Raw genomic sequence first — 21,442 nt, 5'->3', positions numbered from 1 at the left:
AAAATAAATATATAAATAAAATAAAGAGTTACGAAAATGGAGTATTTTTACTGTTTAATACTAAGTCTTGGAAGGTCAGAAAATCATTTTAATTATTAAAAAATTCAAAAGTAAATCAAAATCCAAGGCAAGACCTATGATTTTTCTGTCCATGCTAATGCATGTTATTAACTATTTTAAAACTTATTCTTCTTTAAAGTAAGGGAAGACACATCTCTGAACATTGAGCGCTAGTGTGTCAGTTTCCAAACAGTTTTCTGATATTGCTTCAATATTGGCTGCATACACTTTTATCCTGCCTCTAAGAGGTCAGTGGTATAGTATGGTCTAAGGTTTTCAACATTGTTTCCAGAGCTTAAAATTTTCAGGTCAACCAGCAGATCTAACAAGTGTCTGAGTCTCATGGGAGGCAACCTTTTTTCATGTTGCTTGTGTTCATGCTGGTAGAAAAGGAACTCATTCCTTTGACTTTCATTTTGGGGTTTATAAAATGAAGTCAAAGTAATAGGTGATGTCAGCATGGACAGAGATATAGAGTGAGATTTCAACATCAGCCCCTCATGAGAAGCAAAATCTTCCAGATTGGGCCATTCTGGAGAGGAGGTAATCACTTGATATGGAGTATTTTCTGGGTCACCAGAAAGGTCCCTCACTTTAAAAAAATTCTCCCTGGAAACCAACCTCCAGGACTCTTTAGAGATTCCTTACTTTGCTTTAAGTCATTGCATTTCTAGAAAGTAAAAGGCAAATACCTCTTGGAGAAATAGTACATTAGCTGTAATCAACAGAAACTAGATTCCTTTGAACATGAAGGGATATGAGTGAAAATGAATATTTGACACAGGTATGACTTCCTAAAGAGCATGGGCGAGTTTGGGATCATGCAGACCTTTTAAGAAAGCTACATGACAAGGGCACCTGGGTGGCTCAGTCGGTTAAGCGTCTGCCTTCAGGCCGGTTATGATCCCAGGGTCCTGGGATCGAGTCCCGCATCGGGCTCCCTGCTCAGCGGGGAGTCTGCCTCTCCCTCTCCTTCCGCCACTCCCCCTATTTGTGCTCTCTCTCGCTCTCAAATAAATAAACAAAATCTTTAAAAAAAGAAAGAAAGCAAGCAAGCTACATGACAGCATAAGAGCATTGGGCGACTAGAACAAAGGGCATCTGTGGGAGGCCATGAGGCCACACGCTAGTTTCACAATTTTGCCAAAGGCCATCCTGCTTCCAGACATACAAAACAGAAAAAATACTGCCTAATTGTAACAATTCTACACACCTTTCCTAAAGATATTCTTGGTATTGGAATAATTTTTATCTTTAGCTTCGTAAGACTGGTCAAGATTAAAATGTAGAAACAAATGGGGCACCTGGCTGGCTCAGTCAGTAGAGCATGCGACTCTTGATTTCAGGGCTGTGAGTTTGAGCCCCACGTTCGATGTAGAGATTTCTTGAAAATAAAATCTTAAAAATAAAATGTAAAAACAAATGAAATCATGAGTATCAGAAGAAAATGTGGCTGAATACTTTTTATATTCTTGAGTGGAAAAGGTCTTTCTAAACATGATGCAAAGCTCAAAGTCATAACATAAAAGACTGATAAATAAACAAACAAAAGTAAAGGACTCGGGTCATGATCCCACAGTCCTGAGATGGAGTCCCATACCGGGCTCCTGGCTCAGTGGGGAGCCTGCTTCTCCCTCTGCCTGCTGCTCCCCCTGCTTGTGTTCTCTCTGACAAATAAAATCTTTATTAAAAAAAAGAAAACTGAAATGCTAAGAAAGAACAGAATCATGTAATGTTCTCCAATAAAACCAACAAGGCATAAAAAGTATAGAAGACAAAAGTGGGAACAAACAGAAAACATTAACAAATATGGTAAATGTTAATCCAACTGCACTTTAAAGGTCAGTGGTCTAAATACACCAATTAAAAGGTGAAGATTGTCAAAAGGGATCAAAAAACAATACCCAACTATATGTTGTCTGCAAGAAATCCACTTTAAATATAAAGATACATATAGATTAGAAGTAAAGGAATAGAGAAAGATACACCATATATATGCAAATAATCATATGAAAAGATGCTCAATATCATTTATCATTAGGGAATTGCAAATTAAAACGAGATTCCACTACACACCTATTAGAATGACCAAAATCCAAAACAATGACAACACCAAATGCTGGTGAGGATGTGGAGCAACAGGAATTCTCATTCATTGCTGGTGGGACTGCAAAATGCCACAGCCACTTTGGAAAATACTTCTGCAGTTTCTGATAAAACTAAACATACTCAGGGCCCCTGGGTGGCTTGGTAAGTTAAGCGTCTGCCTTTGGCTCGGATCATGATCCTGGGGTCCTGCGATCGGGCCCCGTGTCAGGCTCCCTGCTCAGCGTGGAGGTGCTTCTCCCTCTCCCTCTGCCTTCTGCTCCCCCTGCTTGTGCTCTCTTTTCCTCTCTCTCTCTCCCTCTCTGTCAAATAAATGAATAAAATATTTAAAAAAAAACAAAAAACTAAACATACTCGTACCATGCAAACAAACAGTTGTGCTCTTTGGTATTCACCCAAGTGAGTTGAAAACTTATGCCCGCACAAAAACCTGCACACAGATGTTTATAGCACTTTTGTTCATAATTGCTAAAATGTGGGGCACCTGGGTGGCTTAGTCGGTTAAGCATCTGACTTTGGCTCAGGTCATGATCTCAAGGTCCTGGGACTGAGCCCTGCATTGGGCTTCCTGCTCAGTGGGGAGCCTGCTTCTCCCTCTCCCTCTGCCCCTCCCCCCTGTTCATGCTCACACGTGCTCTCTCTCAAATAAATAAAGTCTTTAAAAAATAATAATTGCCAAAACATGTAAGCAACCATGATATCCTTCACTGGGTGAATAGACAACTAAACAGTGATACATCCAGACAATGGAATACTATTCACCACTTTTCTTTTTTTAAAGATTTTATTTATTTATTTGAGAGGGAAAGAGAGCACAGGAGTGGGGACAGGGGCAGAGGGAGAGGAAGAAGACTTCCTGCTGAGCAGGGATCCTGACGTGGGGCTCGATCCCAGGACCCTGAGACCATGACCCGAGCCAAAGGCAGACGCTTAACCAACTGAGCCACCCAGGTGCCCCTATTTACCACTTTTAAAAAACGAGCTATCAAGCCCTAAAAAGACACCAAGGAAACTTAAATTACTAAGTGAAAGAAGTGAATCTGAAAAGGCTATATAGTGTATGTTTCCAACTATGTGACCTTCTGAAAGGCAAAACTATGGGGACAGTAAAAAGATCACGGATTAGCAGAGGTTAGCGAGGAGGGTGGGAGGAATAGGCAGAGCACAGAGAATTGTTAGGGTAGTGAAACTAGTGTGATACTCTAAGTGTGGGTACATGTCATTATACTTTTGTCCAAAACCCACAGGGTATACAACACCTAGAGTGAACCCTAATGTAAACTAGAAACTGGATGATTATAATGTGTCAATGTAGGCTCATCAACTCTAACACATGTGCCACTCTGCTGTGGATGTTGACCATGGGGGAGGCTGTGCACGCTTGGAGAACAGTTCAAATAACAATATAGGGAAAATATTAAATGAATAAAGTGTGCGCAGATCCTTGCGGTGGTGATCAAAATGACAGGACCAGTGCATAACTTGTTGACTTTATTAGAAAAAGTATATTTAAGTATACATCATTAAATGTGAAGGGATAAACAGATAAAAATATAATATATAGCTTCTCAACCGGCAGAAGAAATAAAGGGAACACAGAAAGCTTTATTAATCCACCTGAAGGTTGAAGAGCAGGGGTGTGGTGGGGAGGGGAAGAAGCAAGGAAAAATGGTTGATAAGTGGAATGAAAACTAAGTGAAAAGATGTGAGCTGCATATATATATATATATATATATATATATATATATAATGACACAATTCACATGAAATTTGAAAAAGCCCAGAAGACAAAGCTATTTAATGTTTATGGGTACCTAAATGATAAACACAAAATTTGTGACAGCAGTTATCTATGGAAAGAAAGGAGAATGAGATGAAGGAAGAATATACAGAGTATCTGAACTCTGAACATGTTCATTTCTATTTTCTAGATCTTTTTTATTTTTTTATTTTATTATGTTAATCACCATACATTACATCATTAATTTTTGATGTAGTGTTCCATGATTCATTGTTTGTGTATAACACCCAGTGCTCCATTCAGTATGTGCCCTCCTTAATACCCATCACCAGCCTAACCCATCCCCCCCCAGAACCCTCAGTTTGTTTCCCAGAGTCCATAGTCGCTCATGGTTCGTTTCCCTCTCCAATTTCCCCCCCTTCATTTTTCCCTTCCTGTTATCTTCTTTTTTTTTTTTAAACATATAATGTATTATTTGTTTCAGAGGTACAGGTCTGGTCAGAGGGAGAAGGAGAGAGAGAAGCAGACTCCCCACTGAGTGGGGAGCCTGACAAAGGGCTCGATCCCACAACCCCAAGATCACAACCGGACACTCTTCATGAAATATAGAGGGGTGCCTGGGTGGCTCAGTTGGTTGAGTGTCCCACTCTTGATTTCTGGCTCAGGTTGTAATCTTGGGGTCGTGGGATCAAGCCCTTTGTCAGGCTCCCCACTCAGCGGGGAGTCTGCTTTTCTCTCTCCTTCTCCCTCTGACCTTTCCCCCACTTGCTCTCTCTCACTAAAATGGATAAATCTTTTTTTTTTTAAAGTTTTATTTATTTATTTGAGAGAGAAAGAGACAATGAGAGAGAGAAAGCACATGAGATAGGGGGAGGATCAGAGGGAGAAGCAGACCCCTCGCCGAGCAGGGAGCCCGATGCGGTACTCGATCCAGGGACTCCACGATCATGACCTGAGCTGAAGGCAGTCGCTTAACCAACTGAGCCACCCAGGCACCCTGGATAAATAAATCTTAAAAAAAAAAAAAAAAAGATTTAATGAAGATAGGTGGTGTGTACCCAGGCATTCATTATTTTACTTCCTATTCTTGTCTCTCTGTTTGAAATAATTCTTATTTTAAAAAATAAGTTAAAAAAAGAATGAGGCATAAAGTCATGTATATGTACATATTTTATATGAACAGTTAAAATAACATAGATGTTAGGATAAGCATACAAAAAATACACACTTAACTCTTAAGACTATCTCTAGAGGACTGCATTGCAACCTACTTTCACTGTTATATACTGTAATTTTTTATTTTGTTTTACAGTAAGCATGCATTACTATGGTAATCAGTAAAAATAATTTTTTTTTAAGAAGAAGGGACAATAAAAAAGAAATCAAGGGAGTCTGAACACAACTTTAGTTTTCTTTAGGAAAACTCAACGTAACAACAGTTAAGACAAAAGAAAACAAAAAACCTTCTGGAGAAATGCTATTTCCAAGCAAACGCCCTCTGAATTTATTGTTCCGCTACAGTATGTCAAAATGCTGAGAGAAGCGATAAACAGATCAGTGCAAAATGTAGATATCTTCTTATATTCTCGCTCAGCATTTCCATTATTGCAAGGGGCAAATATGAAAGAATAAAATGTTATGATTTTGATTAAAGGGATGCCTATGTTATCCTATGGCAGCTGGTCTTGCAGATTAGGTCATCCTCAGGCTGTAATTGGATAATGCTGGCCTTGTTGATTTGAAGTAGAAGGCTAATCTCGGCAGTTTACAGTGACAAGGAAACTGTTAAGACTGCTGGCATGGTAACAGGAAAAGAAAAAAACAAAATGTAATGAGAGAGTGGCAGGTATCATTCATTGTACCCCGAGTTTCAAGTATGTTTATATTCCATATAAATCTTGTATATTCGCAAGTATAAAAATCTTAGCATAGATCATGAACATATTGTATCATGAATACAATAACATGCATTTTGTGTATGAGGGCTAATTTTAACCAGAAATCATAGTTCTGAGATGTAAACTTGGAGCCGTGTGAGCATATCTTGAACAGAAACATATCACACATAACAGAGATATAGGATACTGACACTTTCGGTATTATGTGGCAGCATCATTATGAACATATTTTATAAAATGTACCCATGAGTTAGTTCATTATCTTTAATGGAAAAGGAGAATTGCCATAATCATAATTCATAATCCTATTGCTGACATGGAAATAAGTCATATGGTAGCTATTGGAAGAGAAAACTAAAAGGAAAAAAGGTATTTGAATCAAACAATGCAATGTCATATACGTAGGTTTTCCAACACAGGTAGTGTAGTTCTCATTAAATTTTGCTAAGTGTAATGGGCAAATTTTAAAAGATAATTTAATATCAGCATTTCCAAAAAATGGATATGGAAATTTCCCCAAATGGGCCTCCCAAAAAGACAGGACAGAATGAGGTCCACATGTACCTCTAAATTACCTGGAGGAAAAGTAGTCTCTGCCAACATGCTTCACCTTCTGCAGAAACTGCCTTCAAGTTAAAAATTGCTGTGAAATTTAGCAGCATTTGTTAAAAATTTTAAATGTTCATAACCTTTGAGTATAGCCTTTTGACTTCTAGGAAATTATTTTACAGAATCCCATAAGAACACAAAGATGAATGCACAAGGATATTCACTGCAGTATTGTTCATCGTTTTTTGCAATAACTAAAAGGTTGATAGCAATCCAAACGTTCGTCAATAAGGAGATATTTAAATAAATCATGGTATATGCACACAACAAAATGCAATATATATATATTTTTTTAATGACACAGATTCATCAGTACCATCATGGGGAAAGATACACATGCTATATATATTTTTTTAAGATTTTATTTATTTATTTGACAGAGAGAGAAAACAAGCAGGGGGAGCAGCAGAGGGAGAGGGAGAGCAGACTCCCCACTGAGCACGGAGCCTGATGTGGGGCTCAATCCCGGGAGCCTGAGATCATGACCTGAACTGAAGGCAGATCCCTAACTGACTGAGCCACCCAGGTGCCCTATACATGCTACATTAAGTGAAAAAATACACTGTAAAATGCTATCTTGAATATAATTGCACATTCATTGTTGGTATCTGTATGTAAGGAAGAGAAATTAGGGAAATAAGCTGTATACTGTTGACAGTGGAAGCTATGGAAGATTCACTTTTCAGTTTATGTATTTCTGTAGCACTTGAATCTTATACAATGTACATATATTAATTTTGTAACCAGAAAAAATTGGAAATTTTTTGAGACTGAGATTTTATACACACACACATATACATACACACAAACTAGCTTGAGCATTTTGACTTAGTCAAATTAATCAAAAATATATGTAGAAACATGGGACACCTGGGTGGCTCAGTCAGTTAATCATCCGACTTTTAATCTCAGCTCAGGTCTTGATCTCAGGGTTAAGAGTTCAAGCCCTGCGTTAAAAAAAAAAAGTGTGTGTGTGTGTGTGTGTGTGTGTGTGTGTCTATAAACAGACCAGGCTATACAAGCCTGATTTGTGTGTGTGTGTGTGTGTGTGTCTCTATAAACAGACCAGGCTATACAAGCCTGATTTGTGTGTGTGTGTGTGTGTGTGTATAAACAGACCAGGCTATACAAGCCTGATTTTTTTTTCCTCTTTAAGGTGGTGTTATGGACTAGGGCACCTGGGTTGGCTCAGTAGGTGGAGCATGAGACTCTTAATCTTGGGGTTGTGAGTTGAAGCCCCATGCTGGGTGTAGAGATTGCTTAAAAATAAAATCTTGAAAAAAAATAGTAACATGGTGTGATGGACTGAAATCTGTTGTGTCAAAATTCTTATTTTGAAAAAACATTCTTGGGACGCCTGGGTGGCTCCATCAGTGAAGCGTCTGCCTTCCGTGCAGGTCATGATCCCAAGGTCTTGGGATCGAGCCCCGCATCGGGCTCTTTGCTCAGCAGGGAGCCTGCTTCTCCCTCTTCTGCCTGCCGCTCTCCCTGCTTGTGTTCTCTCTCTTTCTCTGTCAAATAAATAATAAATAAAATCCTAAAAAAAAAAATTCTTATTTTGAAGACCTAATCCCCAGTAACTCAGAATGTGACTGTATTTGGAGACCGGTCCTTTAAAGAGCTAATTAGGTTAAAATGAGGTCATTAGGGTGGGTCATAATCCAATGATTGGTGTCTTTATAACAGGAGATTATGACACAGATACACCAAGCAAAGACCATATATGGACACAGCAAGAAAGTGGCCATCTGCAAGCCAAGGAGAAATGCCTCAGAAGAAACCCACCCTTCTGACACCCTAATCTTCGACTTCTAGCCGCCAGAATTGTAAGAAAATAAATGTCTGTTGTTTAAAATACCACTCAGTCTGTGATATTTTGTTATGGCAGCCCTATCAGACTAATACAGACAGTAAACTGATAAGGGAAATTGTAAAAACCACTATAGATCTACATTTTAAAACCTACTTTAAAGCATCAGGGATGACACTTGGAAACGTGCTAAGTGAAAGAAGCCAATCACAAAGACTACACACTATGATTCCATTTATATGAAATGTCCAGAATATGCAAATCTATACAGATATCAGTACCTGCCTAAACCTGAGGGCCTCGGAGAGAAATTAGGAATGACCCCTAATGACCACAGGGTTTCTTCTGGGTGTGTGTCCTTAAAATTGTCCTTTGTGTCCTAAATGTGTCCGAAAATTGACTGTGGTGCTGGCTATAGATCTCTGTGAACACACCGAAACAATTAAAGTATACGCTTTGGATACATTTGGATACACAATACAATGGATAAATTGTATTGTGAACCATATCTCATGAAAACTGTTCTTTGTTTGTTTTAAAGATTTTATTTATTAATAGAGAGAGAGAGAGCACAAGCAGGGGGAGGAGCAAAGGGAGAGGGAGAAGCAGGCTCCCTGCTCAGCGGGGACCCCGGGATCATGGGATTGAGCCCCTCAGTGGGCTCCCTGCTTCTCCCTCTCCCACTCCCCTCCCTTGCTTCTGTTCCCTCTCTCGCTATGTCTTTGTCGAATAAAATCTTAAAAATAAATAAATAATAAATAAAAACGCATTTTACAGACCTAGATGAAAATCACAAAACTGAAAATAGAAAAGTAAGCATAGAGATGAAATCAAAGAATTACTGTACAATAATTTACTCAATTCTATACAAATAAATTTGAAAACAGGTGAAATGGATTATTTCCTAGGAAAATTTGAATCACCAAAATTAGCCCAAGAAGAGATGAAAAATAAACTAATTACTATGAAAGAAACTGGAAATGTTGTCAAAGAATACCCTAACAATCAAGGAGCCCAGAAATGTCAGATAAATTTTACCAAATCTTCAAGTACTGAATAACTCTGATAGGATTTCACCCATTTCATGGCAGGGAAGAATCCAAATTATCTTCTCAAATTTCAAGGAAAGGTTGGGCTCAATCTCACTTATGAGTATCAATGCAAACAGATTATACCAGACATAAATAAATAGAATTACTTAGCCTACTGAAAGAATTACAACACCAATCACCAAGTGGTCTATTTATGAAAGAAAAAAATTTTTAATGTCACGAAATCCATTAATATAATTCACTATATTAATAGATCAAGGAAGAAAAATATTATGATCATCTTCATAGATGCCGAAAAGGTATTTGACAAAATTCAACATTGCGTATTTCAAATGCTCTTAATAAACTCGGGATAGATAGAGACTTGCTTAACATGGTATTTAAAACTGTTGGATACTGATGCATAAACAGAAAGACAGACATACCAACAGAACAGAATACAGTCCAGAAATAGAGACAAACATATATGGGACTTGAGGAATAAAAGCCACATTTCCAATCAGTGGAAGAAATGGTTATATTCAACAAATGGCATAGTGACAACTGGCTAGACATATACTAGATCCCTACCACATTCCTTGTACCAAAATAATTTACAGATGGGATTAGTTCTGAAGAAACTAAAATATATTAGGAAAAATTAACTGGATATGTTTATGACTTTAGAATAAGAAAAGTCCATTTAAACAAAGCATAAAATACAAAAGCCCTAAGGAAAAAATTTTATATTCTTTACAACAATAAAAATTAAAATTTTCTGCAGGAAAAAATACTCCTTACCTCACAATGATTCCAGATGGATCAAAGATTGAAACATTTTTAAAAATCATAAAAAATAATTTTTTAAAGGTTCTATTTATTTATTTGACAGAGAGAAACAAAGCTAGAGAGGGAACACAAACAGGGTGAGTGGGAGAGGGAGAAGCGGGCTTCCCACTGAGCAGGGAGCCGGATGTGGGGCTCGATCCCAGGACCCTGGGATCATGACCTGAGCCAAAGGCAGACGCTTAACGACTGAGCCACCCAGGCGCCCCCAAAATAAAGAATTTCTTAAAAATAATTCCAAAGTGGGGAAGAACTTTCTTAACCGTGCATAAAATCTAGAAGCCATCAAGAAAATACTGAGAAATTTGCATGCATAAAAATTTAAAGGTCCGCCTAGAAAAAAACACTATAACCAAACTTAAGACAGGTTTGACAAATATTAGCAATTCATATCACAGACAGCACTAGTTTCCTCAATATATAAAGAAGCCCTACAATTCAAAAAGGAAAAGATCAATAAAAAGACAAAGGATATGAACTGACAGTTCACAAAAAAGGAAATTGCTTTTAGAATGTCAAAATTACTGAAGTTCACTCATATTAAGAAGACGCAAGCTTACAATGAGATACCATTTCCCCCTTTTAAATTGTGAAAGATCCAAAAGTTTAATAACACTATTTTTTATGAGGGAGTAAGAAAAACAGGCACTCCTAAATATCTTTTTTTTATTATGTTATGTTAATCACCATACATTACATCATTAGTTTTTGATGTAGTGTTCTATGATTCATTGTTTGCATATCACACCCTAAGTATCTTTTTTTTAAGATTTTGTTTATTTGAGAGAGAGAGAAAGAGAGAGCATGAGCGGGGGGAGGGGCAGAGGGAGAGGAAGAGGGACAACCAGACTCCCCGCTGGTTGAGCATGCAGCCCAACGCAGGGCTCCATCCCAGGACCTCAAGATCATGACTGGAGCTGAAGTCAGACACCTAACCAACTGAGCCACCCAGCCACCCCACACTTTTATTCCTGATGGGAGTGTAAATTGGTACAACCAGAATAGAGAATAATTTAGCAATACCTATCAAGATTTAAGGGGCACCTGGGTGGCTCAGTTGTTAAGCGTCTGCCTTTGCCTCAGGTCACGATCCCAGGGTCCTGGGATCAAGCCCCGTATCTGGCTCCCTGCTCGGCGGGGAGCCTGCTTCTCCCTCTCCCACTCCCCCTGCTTGTGTTCCCTCTCTCGCTGTGTCTCTCTCTGTCAAATAAAGAAATAAAATCTTTAAAAAAAATTTTAAATAATTGACCTGGCAATTATATTTCAGAGAATTTATACTACTGTTATATTCCCATATGTATGAAATGACATACATATGGGGTTATTTATTGCAGCACTGTTTGCAACAGCAAGGGTTGGAAACAACCAAATGCCCATCAAATAGAGGACAGTATAAATAAATTAAAGATCAGGGCACTTGCTGGTTCAGTCAGTAAAGCACGCAACTCTTGATCTCAGAGTCATAAGTTCATGCCTCCACACTGGGCATAGAGCTTACTTAAAAAAAAATAATAATAATAAATAAATAGGGGCACCTGGGTGGCTCAGTCGGTTAAGCATCCAACCCTTGATTTCAGCTCAGTCATGATCTGAGGTCAGCTCAGGTCATGATCTGGGGTCCTGGGATCAAGCCCCACATTGGGTTCCCTGCTTAGCGGGGAGTCTGCTTGAGATTCTCTCTCCCTCTCCTTCTGCCCTTTTGCCTGTACTCATTCTCTCACTCTCTCTAGAATAAATAAATCTTTAAACAAATAAAAATATAAGTAAATAAAAGATCTATATGATTATACAAGCGATCTCTAGAGGACACATGAAAAATGGTAAAAGTAGCTATTTCTGAGGAAGGAAACTGATGGACTAGGCTTCAGTAACTACAAAGAGATTTACTTCCTTTAGCATACATTTTTCCAAAATACTCCTTGAGTTTTTTACTATGTCCATAATTTACCTATTTTGGAAACCATTTTTTATGTATTTAATAAGCAATTAGAAATTGGCATATGCCCGGGTGCCTGGGTGGCTCAGTGTTTAAGCATCTGACTCTTGATTTTGGCTCAGGTTGATTTTGGCTCAGATCATGATCTCAGGGTCTTGAGATTGAGCCCCATGGTGGGCTCCACACTCAGCAGGGAGTCTGCTTGTCTCTCTCTCCCTCTGCCCGCCTCCCCCCACCAGGCTCTCTCTCTCTCAAAAACAAAAAGAAAAAAGAAATTGGCGTGTGCCAAACACTACCAGCTTTCTAAATATTAATTTCAGGTATTTTTCATAACAACCTTATGAGGTAGGTACTATTGTTATCTCCACTTCACAGATGATAAAACCCAGGCACATGGGATCACATTAAGACTTCCATGGGTCCTAGATATTTTGGTTGTTGTGGGACACTTCCATCATAAACAAATATTGAAAATTATATTTTAAAACTGTTTTTATATATAACAGATATAATATCAGGCTGGATTCATTATTATATACTCAGTTTTATATTCATTTTTACATCTGTTTTTTTAAACATTTATTTGAGAGAGAGAGAGCATGTACACGTGCACACACAAGCTGGAGAGGGACAGGAGAAGGAGACAGAGAATCTCCAGTGGACTCCCCGCTGAGCGTGGAGCCCCATGCGGGGCTAGATCCCAGGACCCTGAGATCATGACTTGAGCCAAAATCAAAAGTCGGATGTTTAACCAACTGAGCCACCCATGCACCCCTACTTCTGATTTTAAAAGAAATTAACATTTCACAGGCTCCTAAAAGTATAACAAGTCCTAGGCAAGGTGTCTCCTGTAGGCAACAGGGAAGTTAAGTAACTTACCCAAGGTCACACAGCCAGTAAGTGGTAAATCTGGAATTTGAATCCAGGTAGTGTGGTTTCAGAATCTGTATGCTAGATAAATAAAGCAAATCACAGGGGGGAAATTATGTAGTATATATATTGACATGGAATTACCTAAAAACAAATTAAGTGAAAAAATCATGGAGGAAAATAGTGTATATAATATGTTTTGTAAAAAAAGTTTTCCACACACACTATGTCTGGAAGAATTTTTTTTTTTTTTGAGTGAGTGCACAAGCAGGGGGAGGGGCAGAGAAAGAAGGAGAGGGAGAAGCAGACTCCCCGCTGAGCACAGAACCCAATCTGGGACTCTATCCCAGGACCCTGAGATAATGCCCTGAGCCCAAGTCAGATGCTTAACAGACTGAGCCACCCAGGCACCCCTGGAAGAATGCATTTTAAATGTCTGGAGGAAAGGACTGGGAGCCTGAGGAACTTACTTTTTCACTGTATGTCCCTTTGCACTATTGGATTTTTTTCTTTTTTACCATGAGCATATATTTACCAATGAGGAAACTGAGGCTCAAACAAGGTTAAGTAACTTGCCCAAGGTTACACAGGTAGTAATGAAACTAATAATACACAAGTAGGAACTATTCAGCCAATCAATAATACATTGCTGTTTCTAAGTATAGACCTTTGAACATATCCCTGTTAAATTTCATCATTTGTATCCATAGGACCAGTTGGCCAGGCTCTTTTTGTATCATGATTCTGGATCCATTGCATTCATCTTTATGATACCCTTAAATCTGGCAAGCATGCTTTCCAAGTTTCCACCCACATTATTTTTTTTTTCCACCCACATTATTGATGAAAATGTTTAACACATGACAAGGCTTCAGCAGAGCTCTGCTGGTGAGACTAGGATCCCTCCAGGATCTCATCAATCCATCTCTTTGGATAATGAGGGAGCTACCAATCCAATTGATTGTACCATCTATCAATTCCACTCACATCCCCCCATTTACCCTTGCCCAGAGGTTATCTGAAGAGCCAAATGTTTTACTACCAAGTGTCCATAGCATTCCCTTGCTCAGTGAGCTATTCTGAAACCTCTTTTATGGTGGGGATTTGAAATTAATAAATGATTGGTTTCTTTATTATGTTCTGCAGGCTTCTGAAGTTTACAACCTAGCCAATCCCCCAGAACTCAGACAGTTTCAGGAAGACTGATCTCCACCCCCAAATTTCTCATAACACATTTGAACAGAACATTTTAAAAAGCAGAGATATACAACTGTTTCCCCACTGGAATCAACCCACTGCCACCCAAAATAACCCAGACAACTGAACACAACAGCTGGCGAAAGGACAGCCGTCTCTAGTCATGGGGGGAAGGGAGCTAAATGCACGCTAGGGCAGAAGTGCTCTCTGCAACAACCCCTTGCTCTATTTCTAGCTATAACACACAGGCTATAGTCAAAGTCAAAGAAGACCATAGTTTCTGCCTTCCCCTCTAATCACACACTATGGCACTGAATGTACATGGGTAACCTTAACTGAACACAACTGCTAAGTTTCTGAAAAGTTTACTGTAAAGCAGAATTTAAGGAATTCATTTTTTCCTTGACTTGCCCACCAAATTGGAGTCACACTGCCCTGCAAAGAATTTTGTCCCCTGATGATTAAAAAAAAAATTACACTCGGGGCGCCTAGGTGGCTCAGTCGTTAAGCATCTGCCTTTGGCTTGGGTCATGATCCCAGGGTCCTGGGATTGAGCCCCACATTGGGCTCCCTGCTCTGCGGGAAGCCTGCTTCTCCCTTTCCCACTCCCCCTGCTTGTGTTCCCTCTCTCGCCGTCTCTCTCTCTGTCAAATAAATAAAAATTAAAAAAAAAAAATGAGGGCAGAATAAATTATTTAAAAAAAATTTAAAAATAAAATAAAAAAATTACACTTACAAATGCAGCAGAATTTTCAATTACATATTTTAGAGAAAAACAACATGATTAATACTAAAATAAAAAATAACATGTTTTACTCAAAATGTCACAGAATAGAATGACTAAAAGCTAAAACACAGTAAAATGTCAGAGATTCCAGTCATAGGATGACTTAGCTAATATTGTCTCACATGTTGTTCCACTATGAAAGCTCAGTTTTGCACCATTTCTAATATTTTCCCCATTTTAGATTTGCCATCCCCTTCTCGGAACTCTTCATCAGATGAAGTCCGTATCGTTTGTTAAAGGATTTGCTTTAGGGGCGTCTGGGTGGCTCAGTCGGTTAGGTGTCTGCCTTCGGCTCTGGTTGTAGTCTCAGGGTCCTGGGATCAAGTCAATGGGCTCCCTGCTCAGCAGGGAGTCTGCCTCTCCCTCTGCCCCTCCCCGCCCTTGTGCGCAAGCACGCGCATAAGTGTGCAAACTCTCTCTCAAATAAATAAATAAAATCTTAAGAAAAATTATTTGCAGGGCACCTGGGTGGCTCAGTCGGTTAAGCCTCTGCCTTTGGCTCAGGTCGTGATCCCAGGGTTCTGGGATCCAGCCCCAAGTCGGGCTCCCTGCTTAGCAGGGAGTCATCTTCTCCCTCTGTGCTCTCTCTCTTGCTCTTTGTCTGAAATAAAATATTTTTTTAAACATTATTTGCTTTGATGGATGATAACAATGTATAAAATAGGTCTGTTTAGGGACGCCTGGGTGGCTCAGTCCGTTAGGCAGCCACCTCCTGTTGGGGTCATGATCCCAGGGTCCTGGGATCCAGTCCCGCATGGGGCTCCCTGCTCAGCGGGAAGCTTGCTTCTCCCTCTGCCTGCCGCTCCCCCTACTTGTGCTCTCTCTCTCTGACAAGTAAATAAAATCTTTAAAAAAATAAATTAAATAAAAATAAAAAAATAAAATAAAATAGGTCTGTTTAAATATGCAGTTGACTGGCAGCTGCTTAATGTCCCAAAAATGATTAGTAAACTAAACTGTGACTCTACTATTCCCAACCTAATGGTTAAAATGGTTGTATTGCTCACTGAGCCATATTAATGTACCAAAACAGTGGCTGTTGAGACTGGCAAAATGCCGATCAAAGTTACTCTTTGCTGTCATTTATCATTCCGGGATAGAATAATGATAGCTAACTTTTACTGAGCATTCACTATATACTATATCCCAGATACTGTGGGAAGTGTTTTACGTGTATTTTCACATTTAGGGCTGATAACAACCCTATAAAATAGAAAGCACTGTTATCCCCATTTTATAGAAGAAACCGAGGCACAGAGGGGCTAAACAATTTAATGAAGATCACATAGTAAGTGGTAGAGTCTCATATGAAGCCACACTAATTTCAGAGCCTGAACTCAACCACTACTCTAGGAAAAGAATGGGGCCTTTCTTTCTTTCTCTCTCTCTCTCTTTTTTTTTAAGATCTCATTTTTAAGTAATCTCTACACCCAACATGGGGCTTGAACTCACAACCCTGAGACCAAGAGTCGCATGCTCTACCGACTGAGCCAGCCACGCCTCTCCGAATTGGGCACTTTTGTTGATGACGGATGGGGGAATAGATATAACAGCAGCAACTTTTTTTTTTTTCTTAATGACGTTGCAAAAAATACACACACATACAAATGAAGTTGCTGTTTGTATTTACTAAATGAATTTCTTGATTTCGGAGTTTCTCTAAATCAATCAATGACAAATGAGAGAAACCCATCTACTTCAGTTGGACTCTGTCAATGTATCTGTAAAGGGCTTTTAATTAGATTACAGCTGAACTCCAGCACCTCCACTCCAGTATTGTAGCTCTGATGTCTTTAGGATAAGTGACCCACAGCACATTTTTTGAGAAGGGCTATAAAGAGAAATGGGAAAAACTGTTTTCCTGAAGCTTGACTGAGGGGTATGCCAGGAAAGGCCTGGATATACATTTACCAGGAGCACTTCAGTTCAGTGCTCTTAAGACGCAACTCTCTTTTGCATATAAATTATTGAAAATCCGGGGCACCTGGGTGGCTCAGTCGGTTAGGCATCTGTCTTCAGCTCAGGTCATGGTCCCAGGGTCCTGGGATCGAGCCCCACGTTGGGCTCCCTGCTCAGCGGGAAGTCTGCTTCTCCCTCTCCCTCTGCCCCTCCCCTCAGCTCATGTGCTTGCTCTCTCTCAAATAAAATCTTTAAAAAAAAAAAAAGAAAATCCTTACACAGCTAAGAATAACAGTCCTCCCTCTACACTATATTCAATAGAACACAATTCTAACTAAATATGTTAATATACCTAATACTGATATTTTAGATTATTGTTTTATAGTTAAATAGTCATATTAGAAAATAGGGATTCTAGGGCACCTGGGTGGCTCAGTCAGTTAAGCATCTGCCTTTGGCTCGGGTCACGATCCCAGAGTCCTGGGATGGAGTCCCACATCAGGCTCCCTACTCAGCAGGGAGCCTGCTTCTCCCTCTCCCTCTGCCTGCCAATACCCCTGCTTGTGTGCGCATGCTCTCTCTCTCTCTCAAATAAATAAAATCTTAAAAAAAAAAGAAAGAAAATAGGGATTCTAAAACAATGATCTTTTTTTTTTGAGTGATGTACTTAAAAATATATATACTAACTTGGGCGCCTGGGTGGCTCAGTCTGACTCTTGATTTCAGCTCAGATCATGATCTCAGGGTCATGAGATCGAGCCCTGCATCAGGCTCCACATTGGGCATGGAGCCTGCTTAAGATTCTGTCTCTCCCTCTCCCTCTGCCCCCCCCTTCTCTCCCTCTCAAAAAAAAAAAAATCTATATAGCTATAAACACACACACACACACACCCCAACTGAGCTGCATCCTGACCTCTGAATTACATACAGGTCCTTCTTCCAACCCCCCAGTTTCCAAAATAACCTCTCTTCTCCATAAAGTCTCTCAAAGTCCCTCTTGAATAACAATTGCCTGACTAAAACAAAACAAGTCCTACATCTTTTCCCCTGAAGCATATGCAAATCACCGATCTTTCACTCTCGCTCTAAAATAAATCTACTCTCCACATCCCAAATCAGAAACTGCTTTTATGCTGTGTCTCTTGATTTAGGAGAGGTAACAATTATTATTATTTCTAGTATTAGTCATGGTTTCCAGAGAATAGCAAGGCTATAATTCACGCTTTACTGCAATTGGTAAATAGGGCAAGTGAAAAACAGCAGAAGCCCATAATTTAAATCCTCTTTAAGTTCTTTTTTTTTCCAAGTACAATTTTTTAATAAAGATAATTACAAAAGATGGAAAAATCAGCTCAGAAAGGCCAATTACTTCTTTAATAGATCAGTTTTTGACATAATAACTCACATCAATTTTAAATACTATCACATAAAGCATGGTGGAGAAAAGAAATTTTGCTTCATAATTAGAAAACTCACAATAAAACTTGCCAAGAAAAACAAAAACAAAAAAAGCCATTTTGAAAATAAATACAGTCCATGCCAAAGTAGTATAAAATGAAGCCAGAAGTCTTCAAAAAGAAAAAAATTTTCTTCCCAATATTTTCTCTTTTATGGTTTCTGAAATTGGTGAGACATTCAAATTCAAGGGTTGCTGAGCTGTTCTGGTTTGGCTCCCTTGGTATCTGTTTTTTCACCACTACTGTCCTTGGATTTATCTTCTTCCTTAACATCTGCTTTTTTGTCCTCTGTTTCCTTCTTGTCTTCCTCAATTCTAGCTTTCTTTGCTCCTTTCTTATGATCAGCCACATTTCTACGTCCCTCCTTCTCCTTCATCCTCAGAGTCTGAGAATTCTTCATCACAAGCTATCCATTTGTCCGATGCTCGAATAGAAATTCTCTTGTCTGGATCTTCTCCATCTTCATCTCTGCTGTCTTCATGAACAGCATCTTCTGGAATAGCTTGCATCTGGATGCCAGGTGCATGAGGTAACATGCGTAAATTTTCAAATAAACGCTGTTTTATCTTTTCCATGTATTCTGGAGTGTTCTGGTTTGTCATGTTTGAAGGACTAATATGCAGTCTGAAGTCCGGGCCAAAATACTCAAAGTAATCATTATATGGCAATTCACTGGGAATCTCACAATCAAGGGCAACTGCAGTCTCTTATGTCCAACATCGAGCAACATTACGAATTGTGTATTCACCTCCCCCAAGCATCAGTAATGGTAAATTGAAAGTTTTCACAACTTCTACACATTTAGCATGACCTTTGACTGTCAGATTGAAGCAACCAAGCCTATCACCAGATAGTAAGTCTGCTCCACACTGTAGCACCACAGCACTAGGTTGATACATCTCCATCACCTTTGAGATAATAGGCTTAAATATCTGCCCATAGGACTCATCATCTATACCATCTCTCATTGGAAAATTGACGGCATAGTATTTGCCTTTTCCTCCACCAATATCCCTCAAGTCTCCTGTTCCAGGAAAGTATTCCCCGTATTTATGGAATGATACAGTCATTACACGATCTGTCGTATAAAAAGCTTCTTCAACACCATCACCATGATGGATATCAATATCAATATATAGGACTCTCTGATGATACTTTAGTAATTCAAGGATGGCAAGTACAATATCATTAATGTAACAGAATCCTGATGCTTCTGATTTCTTGGCATGATGTAATCCTCCAGCCCAGTTAACAGCCATATCAGTTTGTTGTCGGTTTAACTTCACAGCCCCAGCAACTGAGCCACCAGTTGAAAGCTGACAAAACTCAGAGTCCATCAAACACTGGACAATCCTCTCCAACATTAAATCTCTGCATCTGCTTACTATACTCAGACATGTTATCTGGTCTTATTGAACGGAGAAATTTGATGTACTCATCACTGTGGTATTTTGTCATTTCTTCAGCAGTGGCTTTATGGGGCCTATATATTTCCATTTTTCTATATAAGCCATAATTTAGCAGCAAGTTATGGGTCATGCGGATTCTATGAGGTTTCATGGGATGACCCTGGCCATAATAATAATTTCCAATATCACCATCGTAATAGTAGCAGAATTTCTTCTTGCCGCCTCCTTGACTATACGCCCTGGGCTCCCCGGCCACCGCTGCCTCCAGGCTCTGGCTCCTCCTGCTGCTGAAGCTGCTGCTGGTGCCGCCGCGGCTCGGCGGGGAGAGAAAAGGGCTGGGGCGAAGGTGGGGGTGGCAGTCCCGCAAGGAACGGCTGGCCGGAGGGAGGAGAGGAAGGGATGCCGGGAGGACTCCATACCGCCCGGCCGAGGGGCCGAGAGCGCGGAGCGGGGGGGGGGGGGGGGGGGGGGGGGGGCGGCAGCGGCACCAACTCGCGACACTGGGGAGGGGGAGGGGCAATCCTCTTTAAGTTCTTAATCTAAGCCTCTGACATTTGAATTAGGAACAGTAATATATGGTTAAAATTAAACCATGAAGCAAGCCTATATAAATTATTATAAAATCTAACTCTATCACCCAGAAACTCATAAATTAAGAGATTAAAACTCTGCTTTTAATTCTTAGTATTATACCTTAATACTGCAATATATAACATGTTAAATAGATGGATATTTTGTTTTCATTTAAATTGCCTGTTATATAGAGTAAGGCCTTTTGATCTTAACTAAAAGCCAGCAATTTGCAGCTGACAAGTTATTCCTCTGAAAACCTATTTTTCCAATTAATAAAATTCCAGAAAGCATTTTTATGTCATCAAATCTACACTCCACTTATTCTAAGTAAAAGGAATGATATCCTCTTTTCTCTTAGTTGTGATTTAGGTCTAGACTCTTTCCCATCCTCTCCTCTTCCCCTTTGATGCTGGCTTTCTAAGAAGCATGGATTAGCTAAATTGTATGAGATTGAAAACTATTGCTTATAAAAAGAAAAATTACCACACTACTTCAGAGGATGCAAGGGTAGGTGGTCTTTGATTCTGTGTCCCCCAAATTATGTATGGATGGCTGCCGCATTGGGGTGGCAGTCACCATTTCCTCTCTGTTCTATCACAGGACACCCCCCCCCCTTTACCAGCCCCTCTTTGTCCTGGGGCTAAGAGTACCTCTTCCACCCAGCCCTGGTCCCATCTTGCCTAAGTGCTGGCAGGCAAATGCAGACAGGAAAAAGAAAGGGATGCTACTGACGTTCCTTGAATACTTTTTGGTGCCAGGAGCTGGGCCAAGCATTTTTACATGTCACTCCACTTATTTCTGTATCAGCCCTGCGAAATTGGAGCTATTAGCCTCATTGGACAGGTGATGCAACTGAGACCAAATGGAACCTTTAAGAAATGTGCCTGACACTTAACACAGCTAACCAAGGTCATAAAGGAAACAAGGGCAATCAAAAAACTAAAAGGAAGGGACGCCTGGGTGGCTTAGTCAGTTGAGTATCCAACTCTCAATTTCAGCTCGGGTCATGATCTCAGCGTTGTGAGATGGAGCACAGTGTTGGGCTCCACGCTCAGTGGGGAGTCTGTTTGGGAATCTCTCTCTCCCTCTCCCTCTGCTCCTCCTTCCCCTACTTGCATGCGTATGCTCTCTCTCTAAAATAAATAATTAAAGAAAATATTAAAAAAAAAAACGAAAGGAAGGCAAATTCTGCCCACCTGACTCCTTACCACAT

The 21,442-nt window shown here is 39.7% G+C and overlaps 1 pseudogene; it reads right to left on the bottom strand.

The window, feature by feature from the left end:
- Positions 1–18,112: 18,112 nt before the first annotated feature.
- On the bottom strand, positions 18,113–21,442 carry LOC114196985 (histone deacetylase 2 pseudogene; annotated as a pseudogene).

This window comes from Eumetopias jubatus, unplaced genomic scaffold, assembly GCF_037043125.1.
Source record: "Eumetopias jubatus isolate StellerSeaLion01/CBP00866 unplaced genomic scaffold, mEumJub1_p1.0 scaffold_11, whole genome shotgun sequence".
Taxonomy (NCBI): domain Eukaryota; kingdom Metazoa; phylum Chordata; class Mammalia; order Carnivora; family Otariidae; genus Eumetopias; species Eumetopias jubatus.
Note: the sequence above shows the minus strand (reverse complement) of the source record. Positions and strands in the feature narration are given on the sequence as shown.